The sequence below is a fragment of the Stomoxys calcitrans genome, chromosome 3, assembly GCF_963082655.1.
Source record: "Stomoxys calcitrans chromosome 3, idStoCalc2.1, whole genome shotgun sequence".
Taxonomy (NCBI): domain Eukaryota; kingdom Metazoa; phylum Arthropoda; class Insecta; order Diptera; family Muscidae; genus Stomoxys; species Stomoxys calcitrans.
The window spans coordinates 107370608-107394011 of record NC_081554.1 but is presented as its reverse complement, the minus strand read 5'-3'; the positions used below and the strand labels follow the sequence as shown (position 1 = coordinate 107394011).

At 39.7% G+C, this 23404-nt stretch overlaps 1 protein-coding gene and 1 long non-coding RNA gene across 8 annotated transcripts in view; one reads left to right on the top strand and one right to left on the bottom strand.

Moving 5' to 3' along the window:
* LOC106089892 (uncharacterized) overlaps positions 1-23404 on the top strand; it is a 289467-nt gene that overhangs the window by 208411 nt on the left and 57652 nt on the right. The gene's annotated exons all lie outside the window — the stretch shown is intronic.
* The window catches only part of LOC131995723 (uncharacterized), a 55634-nt gene that overhangs the window by 12733 nt on the left and 19497 nt on the right, over positions 1-23404 (bottom strand). The gene's annotated exons all lie outside the window — the stretch shown is intronic.

Genomic DNA, 23404 nt, shown 5'->3' with positions numbered 1-23404 from the left:
TGATTGACTGATTGGCCTGCCCAAACGGCCAAAGCTAGAGTCATGAAATTTGGCATGAATTTAGGTCTTTGGTCGTAGGCCCGCAATAAGACGGCATTTTGTGATATTTTTACGTTTAGGTACTAAAATTTACGAAATGGTGGCTTTTTACCCTGCACGAATTGATGGGGCTACAATTATGATTTTGGGCTCAAGTTAAAGAGGGTCTCGAAAAATTTGATTTAGTGACAAAAATTTCCCAAAATCGTACCGGATGTGGAAAAAATAGATCGTTTAGTACCGCAATTGGTACTTTTTGGTGCCTTGTTTATTTATTGAGCTAGTTGAATTTTGGAATTTAGCAACCTAAATTGGCCATATGAGTTTTTGGACTTTTGGACATTTAGGAACAAAAAAGTACCAAAAAAGTTACAAAATAGGTGAACTTAACATGGGGCGAGCTAGAACCTCGAAATTTGGCTTAAATAATTTTTGTTGCGAAATAAAGGGGGTTGATAAAAAAATATGAAAAATAGTAATGGAAACGAAAGAAATGTTCGTTTGGTACCATATTTCATACCAATTCATTCATTCTTTGCGGAAAGAACTAGAGCTCTGAAATTTAATATTTACATTATTCTAAGAAATATATGTTGGCTGACTAGCGATTTTTAACAAATCATACATTTTGGTACCAAAAAGTACGAAATAGCCTATTTACCTTTACAATGAACGGAAAAGGGTAATAACAAAAAATGCTAAAAATGATCAATGTCTTGACAAATATACTATATACTATGTTGTACCAAATATGAAATGTTGAAATCGTACCAGGGGTGGAATAAAAAGTACTTAAGTGCTATAAATGGTACTATTTAGTACTTTCTTTGTAGATTGAGCTACAGATCCGAAATATGGGATACAGGCACATCTTGGCAGTGTGTATCGGACGACTAGAAGATATTGTAGACATTCGCACATTTTGGTACTAAAACGTACAATATGGCACCTTCTTTACGGATTGAGCTACAGCTCTGAAATTTCTACATACAGTTATATCTAGGCACTATGTACCAACCGACTAGAAGATTTTTTGTTATTCATTCATTTTGGTTCTTAAACGTTCAAAGTGGTACTCTTTTTATAGTATGTACCTCGTGCCTAGAAGATTTTTTTGAAATTTGTACATTTTAGTACATAAAACATACAAAATGGTAACTTCTTTATGTATTGAAAAACAACTCTGAAATTTGGAATACTGTCACAACTAGCACTGTGTACCGAGTGACTAGACTAAGACGTACTAAATTGTACTGAGCAACATCTGTACATTTAGGTACCAAAACGTACAAAATGGTAATTTATTTACGGATTGCGCTAAGGAACTAACATATGCGTTACATTAACACCTTGACAGTATTTATCGGCCGACTAGATTTTTTTTTAGATTCGTACACTAAAACTTTTAAAATGTTCTTTCTTTACGGATAAGGCTAGAGCTATTAAAATTGCGATACAGTTACACCTTGATATTGGGTATATGGGCATATGTTAGTACAATATATTCATCATTTATAGAAATTATATTGACGCAGCAATTTTTTTCAATATTTTGAACTTTAAAATTTTTTGAAAAAAACATCGTTTTATTTCCTTAGCCCCTACAACAAAACAAATTATTTTCTTAATATATTATTACCATTTAGCGAAGAAAAGTGGAGTTAATGCTTTTGGCATAAAATATAACCTGATGTCAAAAGAAGTACAATTATTGCCATAAATTTATTTTTTTTATAGAAACGATCAAACGCAACTAGACATTAAAAAGGGTTTCCAGAAATCACACTCTTTAGAATTTTGAATAATATAAAAAACTGGCGACTTTCGACAAGCCAAAACTTGAAGGGAAAGGGAAATATTGTTGTAACTGGTTTTATTCGTCCACTTTACGCCAATCAAAATTTCATTACGATCCTCTTTCCTAACTTTTGGCAATCTAGTAAAAATTCCCTCAATGTTTGGATATGCGTCTTTTCGTGTAACCGAATTTAGAATCTGCATCTAGGCAGAGTCTAACCTTGTTCGGTTTCACGACAAGACGCATAGGCGAGCTCCAAGCAAAGAAAGAACGTTCAATCACCGCGAGACTTGGCATCCTGTTAACTACTCCGTACATCAATTTCTCTACCGCAGGTGACACTGGGTAAAATCTTAGTTCAATAGGGGGAGAATCCCCCTATCATCAGGAAAAAGGTTAATTATAGCATCCAACTGAATGCGTTGCTGATACAAAAGGGGGTATAAATCATAGTTACAATAATCCAGAAATTGTCGGAAAGTTTTTAAGATAAAAGGGAAAGAAAGTCTTGTTTTACATTCGCTCTTAATTATCCATAGAAGATCCGAATAAAATCTCCTTAAATATTTTAATGCTTTTATATTCGTATACACTGAGCTACAGTCCAACTCGAAAATATCAAAAATTAACATTACATCCAATAAATCATCTGTGAAAATAAAAACTTGGTATTGTAAACTAACAACATAATGATAGCTAACATTAGAGAGTGTGTAAAACAAAGTGTTGACGAGGCATTGCAAGCATTCGAGCAGAGAATTTCCTCACTGTCATCCAAAGTACAATAGATGAACTAACAAACACAATAACATTGATAGAACACAAACAAAAAGAAATACAAAATAATCTTCGTAAATTACAACAACAACTCGCGCGCCACGAAAATCAAAACATATCCTTAGCAAGACTTAGCAAGCACCAATTATAAATTGATACAAACAGCAAGAAAATTAAAAAGAGCACATGCAATATCGGCTGCTTTCACATTATGCGGGATCGTACATATAAGGTGTTCATTAACAAATAATGTGATACGCATAGATAATATGGATCACTTAAATAGGCTCTTTCGCTCGTCTCGACAAACGTCAAGTTCCCATGCTCTCTCTCAGGTTGGAGGAGACAACAACGAAATGTCAAACAGAGCCTGTCTGTCTGACTACGGCGGCGTTACCAATCTCATTGAGAACTAGATTATCTACACATAGAAAAATTAAAACTATAATTTTAAGTATTCAGTTCTCAAATAATATTAAAATTGTTTCTTATGCACATACCGAAACTATAGAGATATAAATCCGTTCAAGAAAGAAGTAGTTTTTTTCAGCAGGAGATACATGTTGCCTACAGTGGAACCTGTCTTCTTGAATGGAGAGAATGTTTCAGTTACAGAAAGCGCAAATTCAAATTTTTAGAAAGGCAACTCTTGCCCTATGCACCTGCAAAAGAGCCATTGGCAAAAGTTAGAGGTTTAGATCGCGTATCATGCATTGGGTATATACTGCAGTAGTCAGACCTATAATGCTATATGGTGTTGTGGTCTGGTGGACGGCGCTTTAAAAGTCCACCTACTGCTCAATACTTAACCGGATCCAAAGGATGGCTTGTTTGTGCATCACAGCCGCACTGAAGACGACTCCATCAGATGCACTGAATTTAATGTTACATCTTATGTCTCTGAGCATTGTGGCTACCCAACTTGCAGCGACCACTGTGTTATCCTTGATGCAATATCCTACGTTCCAGGCAATGTGGATTACATCCTACCTGAGCCGCTTTTTGATAAAAATTAATGTAACACTATTCCGGATAGAACCGATTGGAACTACAATATGCCTGCTAACAGAAGTAACACAGACTTCTATACGGATGGCTCCAATTTAAACGGCCAGGTTGCTTTGGGGTCTACTCTAAAGATCTAAAACTGGTCATATCGAAAAGGTTACCCGACCATTGCAGTGTGTATCAAGCGGAGATCCTTGCAGTTAAGGAAGTGATGGAATGGCTAAGATCTAATGTCATTACGACGATTGGCTAAAATATCTTATAAGACAGCCAGGCCACCATTAAATCCCTGGAGAATGTATTTCTGAACACAACTACCGCCCTCGACTGCCGCACATCTCTCAACGAGATGGCTGAACAGTTCAAAATTCCCCTGTTCTGGGTGCCGGGCCACAGAGATTTCCCAGGGAATTTAAAGTGGATGAGCTTGCGAAACTAGGAACTACCCTACACTGAAATTTGTGGGTATGCCTCTAGCGACATGTAAGCTAAGTTTTCCGGACCAGGCCCGAAGGACAACTATTGATAGATGGTCACAAAGAGGGGGCTGTGAGCATTCCAAAACTATGTGGCCTAATCTAGACTTGAAGAGGTCTACCGCTTTGCTGTCATTGGCTTGAATAGACGTCTCAGTCATTGTGTCCGTCATGACAGGTCACTGTTTAATAGGAAAACATGCTGACAGACTGAAGGTTGCCAGCAACAAAATTTGCAGTAGCTGTGAGGACATCGAAGAAGAAGAGACTATAGAACAGCCAGAGGCGTTCCACTTTAGGTTCTCATTTCTTTGAGAACTTGTCTGATTTAGCGGATGTAAACATTCTCAAGTTATTGGGCTTTTTAAAGCGATCTGGATTGTTCAACGGTAGAAACTAGAAGGCATCTTCCTTCTTCTGTTCCTGTTGTATCACAATGGGCGAAAACGTCTTAGTGAGTTTAATGGCAGACTACCATTAATGGCAGACTACCTAACCTAACCTAGCCATTAAAAGAATTGTTGCTTGCCCATCTGCTATTAATGTCCGGTGACACTGATTATAATTCCAAAGGCGAACTTTTAAATATGATTCGTATTTTATTAATATAAAAAATGGTTTGAAAATCGTACATTTTAATGCTCAGAACCTTAATAATAAATTAGATGAGTCTCTATAAATTCAGAAATTGATATAAGATGCGTATCTGAAACGCCATTCCACTGTAATGTTGCAGACAGTATTTACAATCTTGTAGGCTATTCTTTGTATCGAGTAGACAGGAGAACATTTGCTGGGGGATCCCGTATATTTTTAGGTATGGAGTTAAGTGTCGTGTAAGGCTGCAATCAGGTTTATCCGTGTACAGACCAAATCAAAATGTTCCAATCGATGGGCTTATTTCCAATCTTCAAGACCAATCTCTTTCTTATGAGAATATAATAATATCTGGGGACTTTAACAGCAATCTTCTGGAAAAAAACATGATTTCAGATACTTTTCGATCTCTTGACTTACAACCAGTCAACACTGCAAGTCCAACTCATTTTCATAGAACTGCCAATAACCTGATCGATATAATATTCGTCAATCAGGTGAATAAGGTCTTATTATACCCTCCACCATAGGATGCTTGTAACTACTCGAAATATTAGTCTGAGACCCTTGATCGTCGCGAAATTTTATGTCGATCTAGCCATGTCCGTCCGTCTGTCTGTCGAAAGCACGCTAACTTCCGAAGGAGTAAAGTTAGCCGCTTGAAATTTTGAGTCTCTAGAGTGCGCTATCCTTATCCGATTGGAATGAAATTTTGCACAACGTGTTTAATTATGATATCCCATAATTGTGCCAAGTATGGTTCAAATGGGTCCATAACCTGCTATAGCTGCCATATAAACCGATCTTGGGTCTTGACTTCTTGAGCCTCTAGAGTGCGCAATTCTTATACGATTGAAATGAAATTTTGCACGTAGTATTTTGTTATGATATCCAATAACTGTGCCAAGTATGGTTTAAATCGGTTCATAACCTGATATAGCTGCCGTATAAACCGATCTTGGGTCTTGACTTCTTGAGCCTCTAGAGGGCGCAATTCTTATCCGATTTGAATGAATTTTTGCACGTAGTATTTTGTTATGATACCCAACAACTGTGCCAAGTTCAAATCGGTTAATAACCTGATATAGCTGCCATATGAACCGATCTGGGATTTTGACTTCTTGAGCCTCTAGAGGCCGCAATTATTATCCGATTTGCCTGAAATTTTGTACGACGGATTCTCTCATGAACATCAATATACGTGTTTATTATGGTGTGAATCGGTCTATAGTCCGATACAGCTCCCATATAAATCGATCTCTCTATTTTACTTCTTGAGCCCCCAAAGGGCGCAATTCTTATTCGAATTGACTGACATTTTACACAGGTCTCCAACATATAATTTAATTGTGGTCCAAACCAGACCATATCTTGATATCGCTCTAATAGCAGATCAAATCTTTTCTTATATCCTTTTTTTTGCCTAAGAAGCCGGGAAAAGATTCGGCGCGGCCGAACTTAGCACGCTTTTACTCGTTCTATAATCAATTATCGGCTTCAATGTTTTCAAAACATGATTTATGATTTACGCTCAAAATATCGATTACGCACTACTGGAGCAAACAGTTGTTAATATTAACTGGGAGAATGTCTATTACCTACATGATGTCAATGACCAGGTGACGTTTCTACGAATCAATATAAACACTATACTTGAAAATGTGTACCATTGAGACGTGAAAAACCTTGGCTTAGTGATCATATAAAGCGATTGATTTCTATAAGAGATAGTAATTATAAGAAATGGAAAAGATTTAAAACTTCAGAGCTTTATACACTATATAAGTTGTCCCGGACTGAAGTGGCTAATCCAATTTTTACAGACGAAAATGTGAAAACGCCGAAAGTACCGCCATGTGCCAATTGAAAATACATTTACATTTCGTACAGTTACACAGGATGAAGTTCTCTCGACTGTAATGAAAATCCACTCTAATGCAATAAGCATGGATGAAGAAGAACCGCGGCTGGTCAGACTGTTGATGCCATCAATTTTGTCTATATTTGATGATTGTTTGAAAAACGCATATATTTCACCATTTCATAAATGATTTCAGGCCGACAGCAACTTTATCATTCTTGTCGAAAATATTAGAGACGCTGATATATAATGAAATCAATGAATTCATATACACAAACGACTTGTTATCGCAAAGGCAATCTGGACACAGGAAAAATAAAAGTTTCATTTCGGTTTAATAGATGTGATTGTGAATCCTAGGTTGAATTTGGATAGCAAGATGAAATCATTATTAGTATTACTTGACCATAGCAAGGCTTTTGATACTGTGGATCATTCGATTTTATTAACGAAATTATAAGCATTTTTCAAATTCTCTAGTTCTTCACTAAGACTTATGAAATCATATTTAAATGTGTTCTGTTGCATAATAAACTATCCAAAGCACTGCCAATTAGTTTGTTGTTTTGTTTGTACATCAACGATTTACCTGATTGCTTTCAATTTTGAACTCTTCAGATGTACGCAGATCATGTACAATTATATCTGGGCTTTAGGCTCGCTTATATTCAACAATGCAACGACAACATACATAAAGATTTAGTTAATATAAATAACAGACTGCAAATAAACCAATCAAAATTTAAAAGTATGTATATCAGCTATTGAGTCCGTAGGACACGCAAAGAATCTAGGAATTACTTTCAGCCAAAATTTAACATATTACAGCTGCTGCCGGCAAAGTTCGCGGCATGTTAAGAAATCTGTGGGTTGTTAAAAAATCTACACCGTTTCACATTCGCATGTTGCCAGCAAAAACTTATCTAATCCCAACACTGCTATATGGCTCAGAAATTTTCCATAATTGTGACTACGCAGATCAACAGAGACTAAGAGTTGCATTTAATAACACAGAAAGGTACATTTTTGACAAAAAAAACGCACAGATAGAATATCTGATTTTTCTTACCAAATGTTCTATATGGATTACAAAAATTTCTTGACCTAAAAGAGTCTCATTTCTCTACATAGAATAATTAATACAAAGGAACCAGATTATTTATTCCAAAGAATACAATTTGCACAATCGAATTGTGGAAAAAAGATTATACAACAGTTTATATATACAGTTTTTCATACCAGCAGTGCGTCTTCGGAATACCATACCACCACATAAGTATAAAGATAACAAGCAACATTTCTTTATTTAAAAAAGTGTTAAAACCGATTTTTTCAATAAAAAACAATTGTTCACTTATTTTTGTCAATGACATTTATATTTTTATATATAAACATTAAATTAATAATATTAGCATAAAATGGGAGTCTGCCTAAGCATAGTCTTTACAAATCATGACCCATTACCTCTACTTCGGAAACATTCCGTATGTGTAAGGCAAGGATTTGCGAACATGGTCATCATTCATCATTAGAAGGTGCGAGAGAGATGTGATCTAAATGTAGAGCAATTCCTGCCTAATGTCGGGACGAAGATTCTAATAGTATTTCATCGGTTCGAGTTATCAATTCATAATGGAGTAGAAAAATACATCATAATTCTCATTCGTCTTCAGTTTTCGACATCGATTTTACTCTTTATTATCGGAAGTCGATTTAAACTCTTTGTATTGACTACGAATGGCCTCACAGAAATGGTTCCATTCCACTGTCTGCACTTTCTTATGGTACCGCCAGAACCATTCTCTTGCTTTACCAAAAGTATATTCAAATTCTTGCATATAACATTGAAATCATCGCTAAAATTGTATCTAGTAAGGGATCTGACACGATATTGGAACCCTTCTACATTCAGACATGCGGCTGAACCATTCAACTTTAAGTTCCAGTTCAGAATAATGGAAGCTATTTTGTCGGAGGGTATACCGCTAAGATTGGAACCCGAAAATGAGTGAGATGAAGTAACTGAGAAATTTCTGTCCTGACTCAAGGGTTGATGACTGGTGCCATCAAATTGACCACTGTCTAAACCTGATAAATTACCCATAGGCTCGCTATCATTCCCAAAAAATAGGATTACTTCGAGCATTCATGGGTGCAAGACTTATGATCTGCAAAATCCGTGTAAGATTCAATTCGATCATTCTGTTAATTTCAAACCTAACAGTACTAGCGTACTGATGCTGACTCCCAGCATTTGGATTCCGATTGGCAGAAGCCTGTTCCTGCTCGGCTCGAGATGTCGGCAGCGGAGGAGTACTTAAATTCAGAAAATCTAACGAATTATCTAGATTCAGCCCCGAGCAATGGGTGTTATAATGCTTGGCAACCGCACCTCTACCCTTTTGGCATCGTGGCTTACTGGGAGCAGATTTCTTGGAATCTATTATTAGCTTTCTCAATTCACTGAGAACCGCTTTGGCAAACAGAGCCCACTGAGGAAGATGTTAAGCAACTTTCTATGCACATTCGATGAAATGGGCGGGAACTGTCGTTAATGATCGAACAATCATCACCCTCCTGCATTAAAGATGTACAAACCTGACATCCCGATGGGGCTATGCAAATTATTATTTCTATTCTTCACGCAAAATCATATACCAATAAATGAAAAATAATAATAAAATTATTTTTAAATCTTTTCAAGCTCTCAATATGCACCTCATTTATAATTGTCTTTTCCTAAGCTTTTTCGCTGAACTGGGTTAAAAAGCTAAGATTGAAACTAGGCAAATAAAAACTGGGCTATGGGGATGAATTTATACCAAAAATTTCTCTTAAAACGAAGAAACCTGCATAGGCTTCTTAAAATCTCATATAAACCATAGAAATGAAATCCAAATGAAACAATAGGAGCTAGTAGCTAAGTTGTAGAATCAAGAAGGCATCTGATATAAAATAAATAAAGAAAATATCAGAAGAATCAGAAGAAAAGATAGACAAGACTTTAAAGGTTAGAGTACTCGATTAGGCAAAGCTCAAATATCTAAAGCTCCAGTTATAACATGAAAATTAATCCTCCAATGAAGCTAAGCGTCAATGAAAATTGGAAAATAAAAAAAGAGCCCAAAGGACTAGGTATATCTTCTCGGCCCCAAGTTGGGCGCCAATTAATGTAATGTCCCGTCAGGGATTTAGATGTAAGTTCAATAAAATGTCACCATAAAAATCTACTTAGAGTTAGGCCAGTGGGAGCCTTTGTTCTATGCGGCAAACACATTTTTAGAACCCCAAAATTCTATAACCCACTCCGATTGTTTAGTTCAGCAAAAGACTATAAGGATTTCCTTACAAGTTAACGATCAAAAATTCGTTTAGGCTAGCTACTTCTACTGAAAAGGTAGAATTCAAATTACACAAGGTTTAAGTCGATAGTTGAGAATTGGGAATAAATAAATCATTTATTGGAAGAAACTGGTTCATCTATCAGATTATCGGACATTAATGTAGGAAGGCTTCAAGTTATTGTCGATATTTGTGGAGACTTTGAAATCATTTTTAAACAGTTGCAGTTAAGCAAGTCTTTGTTCTATGTTTGACCTTCTATCAATAAAATCAAGCAAATCTGCAAAAGTAGCATTGAAGATATTTTAGCTATTGCTGTGTTAAAGGGAAATAATTTTATCGAAATTGAAAGAAATTGCGTTCAAAATTTATCATTACGGCTTAAAGTACAATAGCTTTATTTCTCTACCCACCAGCAGTTAGTTGTGAACAACCTGCTTTTCTTGAAATAAAGAGTTTTGGTGCGACCAGCATTAAATCCTTGGAAAATTTACCAATAACAGAAAGTTCAACCTTTTCTGGATTAACTATTGGGTTGCCCAAAAAGTAATTGCGGATGTTTTAAAAGAAAGTAAATGCATTTTTAATAAAATTTAGAATGAACTTTAATCAAATATACTTTTTCTACACTTTTTTTCTAAAGCAAGCTAAAAGTCACAGCTGGCAACTGACAGAAGAAAGAATGCAATTACAGAGTCACAAGCTGTGAAAAAATTTGTCAACACCGACTATATGAAAAATCCGCAATAACTATTTGGGCAACCCAATAGATTACCTGTACCACAAATTATGGCCCAAATGTCAACAACAAATCAAATAAAAATACTAGCAGTTTCTTTTTTCCTGATTTAGTAGACAGTTCTATGCTCACAGCGATAGAAACCCCTGAACAAGAAGTGGAAAGATACATAAAAGAGAAGTTGCAACTAAAGCAAAGCAGATTATTACCCACGATTGTCGAAATTCGCCGTAGAAGTCCATTCCATACCTGCCAGCAGTGCAGCTGCAGAGCGTTCCTTTTCATTGGCCGGTAATATAATAACTAAGAAAAGAAACAGATTAGGGCCCAATACAATAGACAAATTGTTAATGAACAATTTTTATAAGAATACTAGCTGACCCGGGCCCGCTCCGCTGCGCCTTCTTTTACTTTATATGGAACAAAATTTTCCTTGGAATATATATTATTGGCAATTATTTAGAGCTTTTACTGAAGTACCATGCTACGAAAATAGTATATCGTTTTACTAACAGTTTAACAATATAAGTACCTTTATCAGAATCCCATATGATCTTTGTTGGTCTACGAATTTAGGATTGGATGTAAGATGTACTCCGTTCTTAAAATACTTTATTTCAGCCCGATATTCTCATGATATCTGATTTAGGGGAGTTTTCGGTGGTGAGGGGGTCCCCCAGACACTTGGCCCCGAAAAATATCAGCATCGTGCTCTTCTTTCAAATACCATTTATTTAAACCCCATATTGCCATTGGTTTAGGGGAGTTTACACGATGAGGCGTCCCCCAAACACCTGGCCCCAAAACAGGTTATTAAATTCGTTTTCTAATCTCAAATACCTTTCATTTGAGCCACATATTGGCATGGTTGAAAATTTTTTACAGTTTGGGGGGGTGTTTTGGGGAAGAGGTGATGCCCTAAATACATGGTCCTAAATTTGAATATCAAACTCGCATTCTACTCCCAAATACCTTTATTTGAGCCCCATATTGCGATGGTCAGTAAAAATTGCTGTTTGTCTGGTATTTCGGGAAAGGGGTAGACCCCCAGAAAATTGGTCCCGAAAGTGGGTATCAATTCTTGTTCTACCCCCAATACCCTTCATTTAAGCTCCACATTGACATCGTCGGTAAATATGACCGATTTAGGGGTGTTTTGGGGATTGGGTTGGTCCCCCAAACACTATGCCCGGAAAATATATCAGCAACATGTTCTATTCTCATATATCTATATATCATTTACTTGAACTCCATTTTGCCATTGGTCTCAAAATTGGATATCAAATTCATTCTCTAATCTCATTTAAACTGCTTATTGCAAAAGTCAGCAAATATGTCCGGTTTGGTGTATTGCCCCTAAAAACAAAACCGGCTTGGCAAACATGACCGGCTTGGGGGATGGGCGGCCACTCAGTGAGTTGGCCTTGAAAATGTATATTGGATTCGTGTTCTATTTAAAAACCCTCTTATTTGAGCCTCATATTGCAATAGTTAGCAAATACCTCCTTTTTGGATGGTGTTGGGGGGTGGGGTGGTCCCATAGACACTTTTCCCGAATATTGATATCAGATTCGTGCCTTACTCAAAAAACCTTTCATTTAAGCCCCATATTGCTATGGTCGTAAATTTATCCCCTTTGGGGGATGTTTTATCCCCCCAAAACACTTGGTCCAATATTTGGATATCAACACTCAAATACCTTTTATTAAGCTTCATTTTCCCATGGTGAGTAAATAAGTCCTGTTTGGGGGGTATTTTTAGGGTACTCTATGAGAGCACACAAAATTTCGCTCAAATCGCACCACCCACTTTCGAGATCTGGCGTTTTTGAAAATTAGGGTAAGGTGGAGGGTCCGCCCCCCCTCCATATATCAAAAAATGTAGTACCCTATTTTCACCATCGGTTAATTGTGCACCGTCTGTGAAAATTCAAGAAAATCGGTTCAGCCGTTTCTGAGTCTATAAGAAACACACAAACATACACACAAACACAAATTGATTTTTATATATAAGATTCATTTGACTGAAGAAAGCGATGTTCTTGTAAGCTTGTTACTAGTTTGAAGTTTATTGTTTTTTCGTTTAAAGTTTGAAAAAAATGTTTTTGTTAGATTTTTTTCTCGTTTGAAGTTTATTGTTTTCGCGTTTGAAGTTTATTATTTTCTCGTTTGTTTTAAACAAACCACAATTTTGTAAACTCTATATTTTTGTTTCGTTATTTTGAAATAAGATATGAAATTGAATCTTTTAACATAATTCTAAAAATCACTGTATTATGGGGGGTATTTTTGGAGGTGAGGTGACCCCATTGATGTTAGTGTATCACCATCTTACTCTACTTTTACACACCCTTCATTGCATACCTATATTGTCCTAGTCGGTAAAAATATATGTTTGTTGGTGTTTTTGAGGTGGGGTAACACCTCTGATGCTAGAGGCCAAAGTTTTATAGCAAAATCTTAGTTGCTCACGATATGAGATGCGCAGTCATTTAAGTTTATATTTTGTTGGCCTTGTTAAGGGCTTTCTTTCAAAAACAAAAATTCATGTAAATCCGACTATTAGTTTAAAAGTTCTAGCCCCTAAAAGGTTAAAGGGGTCAAAAGTGGTAAACTTTCACAACCTTTATCTCACCTTATATGAGAAATAGGCCAAAAAATGTCTAGAATATTTTAGGAGCCTCCGGCTTATAGTTTAAATAATGTGTATATATTTCCATTGCCGGAAATATTCATTCATATATTCCTTGAGCCGTGTGTAATACACTTCCCAATAAACTTCAGCTTTTTTACGAGGACTGCGGACCTCTTTCCCAATATTGCGTATCTCCCCGGATTTTCATGGGCTGATTTTCTTTCCCGAAGAGGACAACTAACTAACTAACAACAACGATAGACCCCACCAGTGCATTTGTAATCCTATTGTAATAGTAGTCTTTTGAATTTTGGCCAGTTGGTTTTCCACTTATTTCGGAAGCTTATGGGATTCGGCGCTGGCCGTGCGATTCTAAATCTAATGTAGCTATGATCAAAGAAAGAGTATTCCATGGAGATCCTCCAATCCTGAACCTCATTGATTAGGTTTTCCGAACATATCGTCACATCTAGTACCTCTTCCCTAATCGTATTCACAAAGGTAGCGGTGTTACCAATATTAAGTGTCATTAGGTCGTTAGTATTCAAGATCTCTGCCAGGGCTTGGCCCCGCTTATTAGTGTTAGTACTATCCCACGAAATGGGGTGAAAGTTCGCATCGCACCCTATTAGTACCTCTTTCCTGTCTGTTTTGCTTTCCTCACCAGCCGTTGCAGCTCCGACGTCGGTGGCGGTGTCGGTTACCAGGTATGCTCTACCGTCCCCCTGTCTCACCACTGTTGGTTCGACGTCGACAACTCTGAGGAAAATATATAAATTAAATGACAAATAACGCAAGTCCTCGGCCGAGTACTAGTGGTGGCATAGAATAATTGGTAGTTTATATGGTTCAGTCCAGAAACTTTGTTCCGGGTCCTCCATGGTACCTGAAGTAAGGCAATATGAATGTTGACCTTGCTGATTTTCTCCATCAGAGCTGATTTTCCCCATCAGGTCTTCAGTCGCCAGCTCCCTGTTCTTTAGGCTGCACTGACTTCCCTGTCACTGCCCCGCCTGATGTTTCAATATTAGGTTCTTTGCCTATCCTAGTCTTCCGAATCTTGATATTTTCGGTAACGGTTTCATCGTCGTTTCTCTGTTCATTAGGCTGTATTGTGTTTCCCGTCCCTGCATTGCCAGATGTTCCAATATTCGGATCTTTGCCTATCGTAGTCTTCCAAAACTTAAGTAAACGTGCTTCTTGGGAGTAGGTTATGATCTCATCATCCGCTCCTTTTTCCTTAGATTGGATTGAGTTTGCCGTCAAAGCACAGCCCGATGTTTTAATATTAAAATCTTTGCGTATCCCTGTCTTCCGAATCTTGGCAAAGTCGTTAATGGTTTCATTGTCGGGTCACTTTTTATTAGGCTGAGTTGAGTCTCTCGCCCTTGCACTGCCCAATGTTTCAATATCAGGATCTTTGCTTATTCTAGTCTTCCCATTATTGGGGCAGTCGGTGATTGTCTCATAGTCCGCCTAGGGTATTGAGGGCGGTATTGGGTTGACTTCCACTGCACTGCCTGAAGTCTCAATATGAGGATTTTTGTTTATTCTGGTCTTCTCAATCTTGAAAACCACAGTTTTGCTCCCGTAGTGCAGCATGCCTTTATTCTTAGCCAAATTTGACACGGAGACTTGATCAATTGCCAAACACAAGGAGTTTCTTCCTCCCTCTCCTACCTGTGGAAGACCTCCCACTTTTCTGCGACCAAACCTTGGTTTTGCTTGCCTAAGAGTCCCAACGTGCGTTTCGTCGCAAATTTGCTGTCCATACCTTGATGAAAACCGTTGCCTGTGTGAACTTTGCGTCCTCCCAGAGAGCGTGGATACCTCTTACGAGCTTTTTGACGGCATCAATACAATCCGCCGATGTAAAACGCAGCGTAAAGATGTCCCCTCTAAACTCGCAACTCATCATTTGTATGGGTGGACCCTTTTAAAGTTCCACACATGTCGAAAATCCGCTCGTTAACCACATCCTCCACTTCGGACCGGTGATCTGGTGGAATCCTACCGGCTGCACTGCCGATATTAATGACTGCATAAGTCAGCTGATTTCTATTTTGCATCCTTGCCACTCTGACGTAAGAGGGCGGCTTCTTACTATTCTTTTAGAAGTCACAGTCCTCCATGAAGACTCAAGGGCCGTGCGCGCTTCCTTCGTTCCTGCTCCGACATTGTCTCCCTCCGCAGGGCACTGTCTGGAGTCTCCATTGCGGGAAGGCTGGCTTGTTTTGCCCAGAGTATTTCAATGCGGGAGCTCTTTTTGTTTTTCAGCATATCACCAGTCTTATGCTTTCGGGAGATCTGATTCTTTTTCCAGCTCCCGTAGAAATGCTTGAAATATCAGTTCTATCCCTTCCAGCATCCTGCACTTTCGCCCGATTATGCTGCCGAGGCATTCCCCTCTATCTCCTTCGTAGTTGCCCAAGAACATTTCACTAAAAAACAGGGGCAAACTTCTCACATATCAATAAGTGTAGTCCGATTCAAGTTTAAGAATGTAAGGGGCCTCCTTTTTAAAGCCATAAAGGGCGTCCTTTTAGAGCCGTTACACCTGTTTGGAGAGCAGTTTTTACATGGCATACTACCTCACAAATGTTGTCAGCATTAGGAGGGGGAAATCACCACTTAAACATTTTTCTGATGGTTTCGCTAGGATTCAAATCCAGGCGTTCAGCGTCATAGACGGATATGGTAACCTCTGCGCTACGGTGGTCTCCCGCCTTAAGTCTTAGCCAAACTTGTCACATGCGTTTCGTCGCAAATGTGCTGCCCATCCCTTGATGAAGACCGTTGCCTGTGTAAGCTGGGGGATGTCCATCATTCTCACCAGGTTGAGCTTTGGTTCAGGGAGTTCATTCATTGTCCATCACTCTGGTTGTGCGCTTGAAGCATTACTCTCGACTGTTGGTACCAAGTCAATCACACATATGGGAGGAGCGGACAACATGCTCCGGTCTGTTATCATGACCACAGCTGTTGGGTCTTTGGAGTCCAATTTGAGCCTACTGCTCGAATAAAAATATCTGTATCTCTGCGAAATGAAAGAAGTCCGCTCCACTCAACATTTACTTTATATGTTTGCATGGGCGCAATATGTTGACTGCAAATACATCATTTGTCCCTTGCTGATAGTAGGCACATCAGCATCACATCACTTGTGTGCAATGCATTGACTGCACCAATTACGTTTTGTCCCTTGCTTTCTCTCCACTGTTGGTAGATGTTGTTGTTTGTTATTTGAAAACCATTTTTATTGCCATTTTTCTTTGAAACACAGAAAACGTTTTTCGTTTTTTAGATCAGGCGTGCTCGGTGGAGTATTAAGCTATTTATGTTTATGTTTGACTGATTTGGCCGGTCAAGTGTTTTCATTTCTTTAGTTATATTTTCTGGCTGCGATCTGTTCTTCTCTGCTATTTTATTTTATTTCGTCTACTTTACTCCTAACAACCCCATTATTGGGGTTCATTTTTAGCAAAAACCCGACTTTTCAGCTGTCAGTTAGTACACCTAATTCTGTTTTACGCCAATTTTAACACGATTCAAAAATAATGCTGCATATTGTTTTAACGCCATTTGCTTTGATTTAACGGGGTCTAAAAATGTGAAAATAAACGATTGAGAACGAAATTTGCGACTAAAGTCACTTCACCATTACCACCAATTTAGCATAAATTTGAAAAATATTTCTAAAGGCAAAAGTGACGTTGAAATCCATAGTACACGAATGCGTTTATCAGAACCTTATACTTTAAAAATTACTTTTTTATGAATGTTTTTAAGCTTTATTATTTCATACTATTCAAATATTATCCCTATCGGACTATATTTAGGTATAGCTTCATTATAGGCCGATCTGCCAGTATGTGGTTTCAAGGCCATAACATGCGCAATTATTACCCCCTTGACATCCATATCAAATATGGTCTCGATCGGCTTATATTTATGTATAACTGTTATATAGACAGACTTCCAAGTATAGAGTCTTAAGGCCATAACAGGGGCATTTATAACCCGAATCCGCAGAAATTTGAAAAAGTGAGTTGCACTGACCTCTCGATATACGGACAGAGTATGATCTACATACGACTTTAGTTAGATATAGCTACCATATACAGCGATCTTCTGATATAGGGCTTTTGGGCATAACTTTACTTTACGTTAATTGGCTATGACAGAATATTTGTTCCACTAGCTGAACGTAGAATAGCGCTCCAAGCGCCTCGATCTTCTGCGCTCATTCTAAAATCTCTGACGCCAAGTTTCGAGGTGTCTCCCACAACTTGATCTTTCCATCGGGCTTTTGGTCTTCCCGGTTTGCGTGTACCACCGTGTTTGCCTTCCAAAAACTTCTTTGCTGGAGCTTCTCCATCCATTCCGACAACATGACCTAGCCAACGCAGCCGTTGTATTTTGATGCGTGTAACTATGCTATCGTCGTCATACAGCTCGTGGTTATATATATTTTACGATGAATCTTTCTCTAAAATACTCCAAGCACTGCCTCATCTGCTTTCACAAGTACCCATGCTTCAGAACCATATAACAGCACGGGTAGTATCAGTGTCTTGTATAGTGTAAACTTCGTCTGTCGAAAGGTGGCCTTGTTTCTAAATTGCTTACTTAGTCCATAGTAGCATCTGTTTGCCAGTATTATTCTTCGCTTAATCTCAAAACTGGTGTCATTCGTTTCGGTTACGGCGGTGCCGAGGTAGATAAAGTTACTGACTATCTCAAAGTTGTGGTTCCCAACATTCTCCATTTTCTTTATCTGCTCGGTTGTGCAAGGCTTTTAGGGAGTTGAAACCATCCATTTCGTCTTATCTCCATTTACTGCCAGACCCAATTTTACTGACTCTCTTTCGATTCTTTCAAAGGCTGCAGTTACTACTTCCGGTGACCGACCTATGATATCGATATCGTCGGCATAGGCGAGTAGCATGTGCTCTCTTATGATTAGTGTGCCACATCTATTCACATCTGCATCTCGTATAATCTTCTCCAGCAGGATATTAAAGAGATCACATGATAGGCTGTCTCCTTACCTGAAACCTCGTTTGGTATTAAATGGTTCGGAGAGATTCTTTCCTATTCTTACTGCGGAACGCGTATCAGCAAGTGTCATAATGCCGTGTCTTACTAATTTTGCAGGGATGCCAAACTCAGACATGGCTTGAAATGCCTTTGAACGTAAAGGAGTATCGAAGGCGGCTTTGATTTGTCCTTCTCGGGTCTTTTCCAGGATTTGGCGAAGTGTGAATATCTGGTCTAGGGTGGATATACCAGGTCTAAAGCCGCATTGATAGGGCCCAATTATCTCATTAACTTTAGGTTTTAATCTTTCACACAGTACGCTCGAGAGTATCTCGTATGTGATGGGGAGCAGACTCATTCCTCTGTAGTTGGCACATTCCGTCTTGTCTCCTTTCTTGTATAGCATAGTATGCTGAGGTTCCAATCATCGGGTATGCGTTCTTCTAGCCAGATTGCGCTGATGCATAGCCTTATCAGCGTGTTGCCTCCGGTCTTAAATAGTTCAGCGGGTAACGCGTCGGCTCCTGCTGCCTTGTTGTTCTTCAGTCGGGTTACTGCTACTTGGACCTCATTCTGACTAGAAGGTAAACATTTTATACCATCATCAGGGATTGGTTCTGCGGTATCCTCTTAGCCGCCAACATCGGACACTAGCAGTTGGGTAAAATGTTCTTTCCATATCCTCAGCATGTTATCTGTGTCAGTTACCAGATTTCCTTCTTTGTCTCTGCAGGAGGAGTCCCTGCACCAAAGCCATCATGTTTAATTCTTTGGTAGAATTTCCGGACTTCATTCTGACTCCTGTACATCTCAATTCGCTCGCACTCACGTCTTTCCTTTTCCTTTCTGCGGAATAGACGTTTCTCCTCTCTCCTTTTCTCCCGATACCTCTCCTTCATCTGGCGCGTTGCTACTGATTGCAGGGTTGCTCTATATGCCGCATTATTGGCTTCAGTAGCATCTCGACTCTCTTGGTCGTTTCATGGGTTTCTTGGAGGATTTCGCGGCATTTTCCATGGAGTGGGCAATAGTTTGCCACTGCGCCATTGTATCATCGGAAAAAGGAGTGCTTTCATCAAGCAGTTGGGTCAGTCGAGTGGAGTATGCCGCTGCCATTTGTTGTGTTTGCAGCTTTTCAATGTCCAGCTTCTGTGCAGTGTCAGATCGTACTTTCCTCGCCATGTTCAAACGGATGCGAACCTTTGCTGCAACGAGGTAATGATCCGAATCTATATTCGCTCCACGGATCGATCGTACATCTAACACGCTGGATGAATGCCTTCCAACTATCACAACGTGATCAATTTGGTTTCTCGTGTTTTGATCGGATAGCACCAGCCATGTGGCTTTGTGAATATTTTTATGTTGAAATCTGGTGCTACTAACTACCATGTTTTTTGCCGCGGCGAAATCTATCAGCCTCAACCCATAACTGGACGTTATCTCGTGGAAGCTAAACTTTCCGACTGTTGGACCAAAAATGGCTTCCTTCCCTATTTTCGCATTAAAATCTCCCAGAACGATTTAAATATCATGGGCGGGGCAGCGGTCATATTCTCTCTCTAGGCGCTCGTAAAAAATATCCTTGGTCTGCTCGTCTTTGTCTTCCGTCGGGGCATGGGCACAAATAAGGCTGTTGTTGAAGAATTTGGCTTTTATGCGGATTGTGGCTAGCCTCTCATCCACCGGAGTAACGCTGGAGACAAGTTGTTTCAGTCTCCGACTAACCACAAATCCGCAGCCAAATTCATGCCTCGTGTTATGGCAGCTATAGTATAGTTCGTCACCGTTTGGTGTTGTAGTGACGCCATTCCCAGTCCATCGCACTTCCTGTAAGGCGGTAATATCTGCCTTGTACTTCTCTAACACATCCCCCAGCGCGTATACTGCACCTTCTCTATAAAGAGTGCGGACATTCCAGGTGCAGATCCGCAAATTATGGTCCTTTTTTCGTTTGCGTGGGTCGTCAACGTTGGGGGGTCTGTTTTTACTATTCCTTTGTTTTTCATAGTAGTTTTGGGCATAACAGGCGCATTTATTACCCAACATCCCTGAAATTTGAAACAATGAGATGTATTGAGCCTTCGGATATACATAGTCCTGATCGGGCCCGATCGGGAGGCCACCGTAGCGCGGAGGTTTGCATGTCCGCCATGACTAGCATGGGTTCAAATCCTGGCGAGACCATCATAAAATTTTTAGCGGTGGTTATCCCCTCCTAATACCGGCGACATTTGTGAGGTACTATGCCATGTAAAAGAAGTTGTTTGACCCGTTGAGTGGAGCCGAGTGTTATTTCACTCCGCAAGAATTTTCTTGTAACTCGTAATAGGACATTATTTTTGGAAGAAAAATTTAAGTCACTCAAGGATAGCTACGATGGAGGTATCCATTAGACTGTTGATGATCTGCGTCTGTTTCCAGTGGAGCGGCAGATCTAAGCACATGAGTAGGCTAAGAATGGACTCCAAAGACCAAACAGCTGCGGTGGTGGTATCAGGCCATAGCATGTTGTCTGCTACTGAAACCTCGACTGGTGGAGCGGCTGCTCCAGGCTCCACTAGCCAACAGACGACTGGTCAGCAGGGGCTTTTGACGAAGACACCTGGTTCGAGTCTGAAGGACAAAGCTGAACCTATTCTTTCTTCGTATGCCTATAATTTGCCTAGGCCATCGGCCTTCTCCGGGAATAATTGGAGTGGGATAGTCAATTCAACAAGTTGAAACTGAAGGTCTAGAGAATCGGTGATGCTGAACACTTGTCTGAGGAACTATCAACCACATCGCTAAAGTCTGGCGGATTGCATGAGACTGAAAATCTCCCCGCCACAATCGAGAGAGGAGGGGATGGCATCGAAACGAGACCCGACAAGCCCTGTGTGGGTGGGTCACAAAGTTGGACTGGGCTCAAAGTGCGCTCAGTTAGTTACGAATCTTAGGGGAATTGTCCACACCGCAAGTACCCAGTGTCCAGAGAAGGAGTGGTTCCACAGCTTTCGCACTTGCCCCTGGATGCGTACGGAAGCTCATCATGACAAGTTCTAACGAATCTTGTGAGGACAAACTCCTAGTGGAGTCAGAAGGCTAGGCTAGCTCAACAGTGGTGGAAGTTCTGAATCCTGAATATGGTCCGGTTTCTACAGATAAATCTCCACCATTGTAAGGCCGCTTCGGCGGCACTAAAGGTCCCCCTGATGGCTGGGGGATTGGACGTGGTTCTTATCCAGGGTGTGTGGAGGAATGGTTGGTGGACTAAGAGTTCCGGGATTTAAACTTCTCAAGGATACGGGGAATGGGCGACACAGAGCCTGAATTCTAGTCTAAATGTTTTTTCTTCTTCCGTCGCTAAGCACTGAAGATTTAATAGTAGCCAGCCTTGAAATAAACAACTCTCATTACTGGCTGGTTTCCCAATATATGGCACACGATTCAGAGATGCCTCCTTCAAACCTTAAGTTGCTGGTTTAAGCTGTTTCTGTAGGGAAGAAAAACCTCATTGTAGGAAGTGATGCTGATGCACATCGCCAGATATAGGGAACTTCGGATGTCAACGAAAGGGGTGAGCTGATTAATGAATATGTTATAAAATGCAATCTGGTGATTTTTAATAATGGGGATAAACCGAAAAAGTGGAAGAATATACGACTGGAAAGTGTTGGATGACCACAGCTTCTCTGAACATCGTTTTATTAGTTTAAGCCTTGGAGAAAATACTGAAGTAGTGGTCCCTCGCACAGGTGTGCACTACTATCACTTCTAGACTAGAAAAGGAAGTGAAAACTACGGAGGATATAGACATAGAGATCAAGCGGAACCGAAGGCCCTGAATGACTCGTATACTCTAGTGCCAAGCCAAGGGGCAAAGAGCGACCGCCATGGTGGACCTCAGAGATGGTTGGTCTAAGAAAGGACTGCAGAAAACTCTTTAACTGAGCAAAAGGCACAAGAGCACCACACGATAGGGACATCTTTAAGGCTGAGCTAAGAAAATATATGGGCGAGCTTAGAAAGGCTCAGAACATATCCTGGGTAGAATTCTGCAGCTCCGTGGAGGATGCATCTGAGGGCTCTAGGCTAAGGAAGATTCTGTCCTCGAGACCTATTACGAGTACGTTGGGGTATATTCAGAAGTCAGAGAATGTATGGACAATGTCTGGTGAGGAAACACTAGAACTACTCGTTGATACACATTTTCCGGGAAATTCTCCAACGAACAACGTGGCACCAGAAGAGGTTGTCACTGATATGCATTCGTCGAAAGCCATTAGGGAAATTGTGTCTGAGCCCTTCACGACTTAGTCGGCTACATAGACGGTTCTCTCGTCAAGGAATATACAATGGTAGCATTTCTTAACATTGAATGTGCTTTCAATAATGTAAAACCGACGTCAATCATGACGGAGTTTATTAATAACTTACTTGCTAAAAGATGCATTACGGCAGGCTTCGGATCTGTGGATCTAAAAAGATGGGTCAGCAGAGGAACTCCTCAAGGAGGTGTACTGTCTCCTCTACTTTGGAATATAGCCATTAACAATATGTTATTGTCTCTGGAAGAAAAATTCGTAAAATTGGTCGCGTACATCAACTGCTCAATACTTAACCGGATCCAAAGGATGGCTTGTTTGTGCATCACAGCCGCACTGAGGACGACACCTTCTGATGCACTGAATTTAATGCTACATCTTTTGCCTCTGGGTATTGTGGCTACCCAAATTTCATTTCACCGCCGTGGGGTTAAGAGAGCTTTCTCATTGGTCATGTGGCGACTACGGACACTGTGTTATCCTTGATGCAATATCCTATGTTCCAGGCAGTGTGGATTACACCCTACCTGAGCCGCTTTTTGATAAAAAAGTACTGTGCCACTATTCCTGATAGAAACGATTGGAACTACGATATACCTGGTAACAGAAGTTACATGGACTTCTATACGGATGGCTCCAAACTAAACGACCAGGTGGGCTTTGGGTGAACTCTAAAGATTTAGAACTGGTCATATCGAAGAGGTTACCCGACCACTCCAATGTGTATCAAGCGGAGGTCCTTGCAATTAAGGAAGTGGTGGAATGGCTATGATATAATGTCATTGC